The sequence below is a fragment of the Heptranchias perlo genome, chromosome 23, assembly GCF_035084215.1.
Source record: "Heptranchias perlo isolate sHepPer1 chromosome 23, sHepPer1.hap1, whole genome shotgun sequence".
Lineage (NCBI taxonomy): Eukaryota > Metazoa > Chordata > Chondrichthyes > Hexanchiformes > Hexanchidae > Heptranchias > Heptranchias perlo.
The window spans coordinates 44,531,461-44,538,105 of NC_090347.1; positions in this window are offsets into that span (position 1 = coordinate 44,531,461).

Below are 6,645 nucleotides of genomic sequence, written 5' to 3' on the forward strand. Positions count from 1 at the left end.
TATATGTGGAGCATGGAATGCTTTGCCACAGGGAGCTGTTGAGGCAGAGACCATTTTAAGAGAAAAATGAATAAAAGAAAGAACTTGCATTAATGTAGCATCTTCCACTTCCTTGGGATGTCCTAAAGCACTTCACCGCTTATTAAGTACTTTTGAAGTGTAATCACTGTTGTACTGTAGGAAACGTGGCAGCCAATTTGCGCACAACAGGGTCCCACAAACAGCAATATGAAAATGATCAGATATTCAGTTTTAGTGATGTTGGTTGAGGATAAATATTGGCCAGGATACCAAGGAGAACTCCCCTGCTTTTCTTTGAAATAGTGCCATGGGATCTTTTACGTCCACCTGAGAGGGCAGGTGGGGTCTCGGTTTAACGTCTCATCTGAAAGACGGCACCTCCAACTGTGCAGCACTCCCTCAGTACTGCATTGAACTGTCAGTCTAGATTACGTGCTCAAGTCTCTAGAGTGGGATTTGAACCTACAACCTTCTGACTCAGAGGTGAGAGTACTACCTGCAAGGAAAGAGTTAATTCCTTATATTAACTTTTAGCTTTAGCCTGTTAAGTGAGTTTCAACGTTCAGTGGGAATTAAAAGTTACCAGACAGAGACTTTAGCTGTTAAGCATTCGCTACGAGCTTTCTTTGTCCTAGTCCCATAGATATCTCAGCTGTCCTCCTAGGGATTAACTCCTCCAAGGACGCATCTGCATAAGCAAAGTAATAACTCGCCTGTAGGAGTGTCTTGGGTCCCTATAACTGTCTCCGTTGTACGATCGGATTGACAACTCAGACAAAATAAAGCCTCGATAAGGTGTATAGGAGGCCATCTTGTTAAAACTGAAATTCATTAAGAGAACAGGATGAGGTAATCCTTTGATAACACATGAATCCACACTGGAGAAAAAAGTATATAAAGAGGGGTTTTAGAATAGATTCTTCAGAATTTGACAAAGCCTGGCCAACTGATCCCCTCGAGCTCAAGAACAGTAATGTGTGAATTCTCCGGTGTGACAATAATAGTTATCATTGTACGCTTAATTCCTCTGAAAGCCAATAAATGCCTTTGAATCCTATTATCTTGAGGAATAACTTATAAATTTATAAGAAAGAACATCCATTCCCAAACAGCTACCCCTGAGCAATGGCTGACACCATCAATAAGGAAGATACAGACCATGGGGAAGAGAGTGGGGCAATGGGGTTAGTTTGGGATTGATACAGGGCTATGGGGAGAGAGTGGGGTAGTGGGATTAGTTTGGGATTGATACAGGGCTATGGGGAGAGAGCAGGGCAGTGGGATTAGTTTTGGACTGTTCTAGCAAAGAGCCAGCACTGAGATGATGGGCTGAATGGCCTCCTCCTGTGCTACAAACCTCTAGATGCAGCGTCTAGGTAGCACTGAGCGGTTCCTGTTCAGTTTCAATTTCAACATTCCTAGGCTAGGGAATCGGCCTGGGTGAGGATTGGGCGCAGCTGTGATGCAAGCCAAGGCTGAATAGCCTAGCGACATTCACTGCCGAGGGTCAAACATTGGCCACTTGGCTGAGGTACCTGCGGGGGGTGGGCTGATGCCCGTGGAATCCTGCAGCAAGAGTCAACACCTTCAGGGGAGGAGGCGACAAAACGGAGGGCCTATTAAAACACAAGCTCATAACATGGGTTCTCCACCAACCCGTCTGAAGTCAGCACAACATCACCTCGAAGGAACTGGACAAGTTCCACAGGCGTCACTTGTAGTCAACACGACATCCTAATCGCCAACACGGGAGGCTGGTCAAGAGCCAGAAACAATTGGATCCGAAGTGATGTTCAACAAAGCAAATCTTTGCTTGTTGGGTAACGCCATTCGACTGTTCCCGGTAACCACCCTGAGCAAATATTCTACCGCCAGGCCAAAAACCGCCAACACTTCACCTGGAAACAGACAACCTGAGGGGCCTGGACCCACGCCTCTGATCATCCGCAAAACAAGGAAACAAATGTTATTAATGTAGCCTAGTGGTTATAGAATCATAGAAGTTTATAACATGGAAACAGGCCCTTCGGCCCAACATGTCCATGTCGCCCAGTTTATACCACTAAGCTAGTCCCAATTGCCTGCACTTGGCCCATATCCCTCTATACCCATCTTGTCCAAATGCTTTTTAAAAGACAAAATTGTTACAAAATGCTTTTTAAAAGACAAAATTGTTACGTTACTGGACTAGTAATCCAGGGAACGTGATTTCACATCCCACCATGGCAGTTTGAGAATCTGAATTCAGTTTTAAAAAAATCCCAAATAAAAAGCAGGTATCAGTAAAAGTGACCATGAAGCTATTGGATTGTCAGAAAAACTCAACTGGTTCATTAATGTCCCTTTAGAGAAGGAAACCTGCCGTCCTTACCCAGTCTGGCCTAAATGTGACTCCAGTCCCACACCAATGTGGTTGATTCTTAGCAAGCCATTGAGTTGTATGAAAATGCTACGGTTCAAGTAGAAGGCCCATCACCGCCTTCTCAGGGCAACTAGGGATGGGCAATAAATGTCGGTCTTACCAGCGACACCCAAATCCTGAGAATGAATTAAGAAATGGTCACTGGGTTGGACTAGTTGATTGAAAACAGGCCAATGTGGTGTCCATATTCAAAAAGGGGGACAAAACAGAGCTCGGCAACTACAGACCCAATAGTCTTACTTCTGTTCCACTTAAAATAATGGAATCAATTACCAGGAGTAATCTTGGGGATAATCTATACAAAAATGGTCCAGCAAACAGTGGTCAGCGTGGATTTGTAAGGAAGAGATCCTGCCTGACCAATTTCCTTGACTTCATTAAGGAGGTGACAATCTAACTGGTCGGGGGAAGCCCCGTGACCTGCTGTACCTCGACTTCCAAAAGGTTTTAGATAAAAGTGCCACATGAAAGGCTATTAATTAATTGCAAAGCTGTGGGGATTTAGGGTAATCCCTGAGAATGGGTAAGAAACCTGCAGAAGGGTAGGAATCAAGTACTCGTTAAAGGAGTTATGTCGGGGTGCAGTGGATGGAAGTACTGAATGGGGTCCCTCAGTGCTGAGATCACTACTGTTTCTAATTTACATAAACGACCTGGAAACAGAAATTCAATGCAAAATGGTCAATTTTCAGATGATACCAAACTAGGAGGGCCAGTGGAATACGATGAGGCAGCTCAGAGGTTACAGAATGAGTTGGACAAAATATGTAAGCAGGAACAACATTGGCAGATGGAATTCAATGTAGACAATTGTAAAATACTGACCATCGGAAGGTAAATGGGCAACACACGGACTTCATGAATGGGGTTGAAATGGCCAAGGATGAAATTGAAAGAGACTCAACATCCAACATGTCCAATCAATGCAGAGCTGCAGTCAACGTCTAATGTCTAATAGGATGTTGGACTATATAGTCAGGACGGCAGAATACAAGTCAGAGGAAGCTGTGATCAAACTGGACAGGGCTCTGGTCAGACCACACCTTGAGCGATGGGTCCAGCTCTGGTCAGACCACACCTTGAGCGATGGGTCCAGTTCTGGTCAGACCACACCTTGAGCGATGGGTCCAGTTCTGGTCAGACCACACCTTGAGCGATGGGTCCAGTTCTGGTCAGACCACACCTTGAGCGATGGGTCCAGTTCTGGTCAGACCACACCTTGAGCGATGGGTCCAGTTCTGGTCAGACCACACCTTGAGCGATGGGTCCAGTTCTGGTCAGACCACACATTGAGCGATGGGTCCAGTTCTGGTCAGACCACACCTTGAGCGATGGGTCCAGTTCTGGTCAGACCACACCTTGAGCGATGGGTCCAGTTCTGGTCAGACCACACCTTGAGCGATGGGTCCAGTTCTGGTCAGACCACACCTTGAGCGATGGGTCCAGTTCTGGTCAGACCACACCTTGAGCGATGGGTCCAGTTCTGGTCAGACCACACCTTGAGCACTGGGTCCAGTTCTGGTCAGACCACACCTTGAGCACTGGGTCCAGTTCTGGTCAGACCACACCTTGAGCACTGGGTCCAGTTCTGGTCAGACCACACCTTGAGCGATGGGTCCAGTTCTGGTCAGACCACACCTTGAGCGATGGGTCCAGTTCTGGTCAGACCACACCTTGAGCGATGGGTCCAGTTCTAGTCACTGAGACACAAGGACAGTGCAGAAAAAGTCACGAGGCTTGATCCCCAGTATCAGGAGTCCGAGTTATGAGAGAAGGCTGGAGAGACTTGGGCTTTTCAGTCTGGAAAGGAGGAATGCGAGAGGTGATTTTATTGAGGTATACAAGGTTGTTAAGGGTATTGAAATAGTGAACCCAAAATATTACTTTAAATTGTGGAAGTAGAACAAAGGAGCATAGGTTCAAACGGGTAAAAGGTAATTTAAGGATTGATAATTCCTCTTCACACAAAGAGTAATCAGTGTGTGGAATAAACTCCTCGATAGAGGAGTGGAGGCAAAAACCCTGGAATCATCGAAGAAACAATTGGATACTACGATCAGGGATGGTAGATCTTTCTGGATGGATAGATTCTGAAGGGCCAAATGGCCTCCCTCATCCTCATGCATATTTTGGAACCGAGCCAGACACCAAGAACGTCCCAAATTTGATGCTGGGTCTCACGACTGAGTTAGCTCATGTCAACCAGGACGGCAACTGGGGTTCTAAAATTGGTCTCAGCACTGCAAGGCTAGGGAGGGGAGCAAAAAAAAAAAAGCACAGCCAGGGTTCCTGCTCATGATCCAGTGAACCCTGCTGGAAACTGCAGGCCTGTGGAGGCCAGAGGGAGCCAGAGGCTTGACTGTGATGACCTCCTTGGTAGACTAGCACATTGACATTCACTGTTTGAGCTAAGAGATGAAGAATGGGCACTTGGGTGAGGTGGCGGAGAGCGATATTCATGTTCATTTTTGGGATGTGGGCTCCGCTGGCAAATCCCGTCCCTAGTTGCCCTGAGAAGGAGGTGGTGGTGGGCCTTCTTCTTGAACAACAAGTGGCTTGCTGGGCCATTTTAGAGGGCAGTTAAGAGTCAACCATGTTGGTGTAGGGCTGGTGTCACATATAGGCCTAGGCGGGGTAAGGACGGTGGGTTACCTTCCCGAACGGACATTAGTGAGCCAGTTGGGTTTTTAACAACAATCCGACAGCTTCAGGGTCACTTTTACTGACACATTTAGTGATTGAAGCAGAGACCATGTCAACATTTAAGAATAGGTTAGATAGGTGGTTGAAGGAAAGTGGGATAGAGAGATAGGGGAACAGGGCGGGTACATGGGGTTAGGATACAGCTCGCGTGGAGGATAAACACCAACACGGACTGGTTGGGCTGAATGGCCTGTTTCTGTGTTACACAGTAATTCTACGGGAAATCAGTGTGGTGTGATACTTACTCTTAATTGATCCCCTCAAATGGCTCTCACCATCAATGACAGACCTGTACCCACCAGTACTGTACTCCAGTGTTATACAGTGACAGACTGTACCCACCAGTACTGTACCCCAGTGTTATACAGTGACAGACCTGTACCCACCAGTACTGTACTCCAGTGTTATACAGTGACAGACTGTACCCACCAGTACTGTACCCCAGTGTTATACAGTGACAGACCTGTACCCACCAGTACTGTACTCCAGTGTTATACAGTGACAGACCTGTACCCACCAGTACTGTGCCCATATTATACAGTGACAGACCTGTACCCACCAGTACTGTACCCCAGCGTTATACAGTGACAGACCTGTCCCCACCAGTACTGTATCCCAGTATTTTTTTTACAGCTCTAATTGCTCTCTCCTGACACAGCCCAAGCTTGGAATGACTGAATATAGAAGTGTATGGGTGGGTGTCACAGTTTGAATGGACACAAGATGAACATTTTACTCCCCTCACTTCACTAAAATCCCGTGACTCTTGAAATAAGCTCCCTGTAAGTTAAGAAGCTGCTGAATTGTGAATAAAGCTCCTGTGCTCTGTATAAATCCACCCTGACATGAATAACTGGATTGTGAAGGTCAAGTGTGGTTCATCTACTTAGAGATTGCAGTCATATGATTGAACCTAGTGCTGGGCGAGTGTCGCAGACCAGCCAGGGTCACATTCATTCCCTGAACCAACAGGGACCTTCCTTAAACACAAGGAATTTTTGTTTTTTTAACCAGCCAAGCTGTAAAATTTCCGACACACAGAAGCAGAGTTCCATTCTCTCCTCAACACACCAGTGTATAGAATGGAGCGTCACAGAAATCCCCCAAGCAGAACACAGCCTCCCAAATGACATTATACTCAGTGAACAATTCTCTTTCACAACCAAAGCAAAAAAAAAAATCCTTGGAGAATTTATCCATTGATTCAATTAGAATATTCATGCACTAACCCACTAGCTGCAAACAGTGGCTCCTGCACACACACCAATATAAAATAATAACCGCACTCTCATCCGATAATCGACCATTCCCAACGAGCACTTCATTACCGGTGAGAGATTGGGCACGAGCTCCCGATGGGCTGGTGGAGCAGAACGGCCAACTCCTGTTCCCAGCTCCCTCTATTTCAAACCAACAGGTTAGCACAGTTTTATTGCGACCCCCAATTTTGTCCCAAGAAGGCTCCAGGTAAAAAGAAAAAAAATTGTTACATTAGCAGT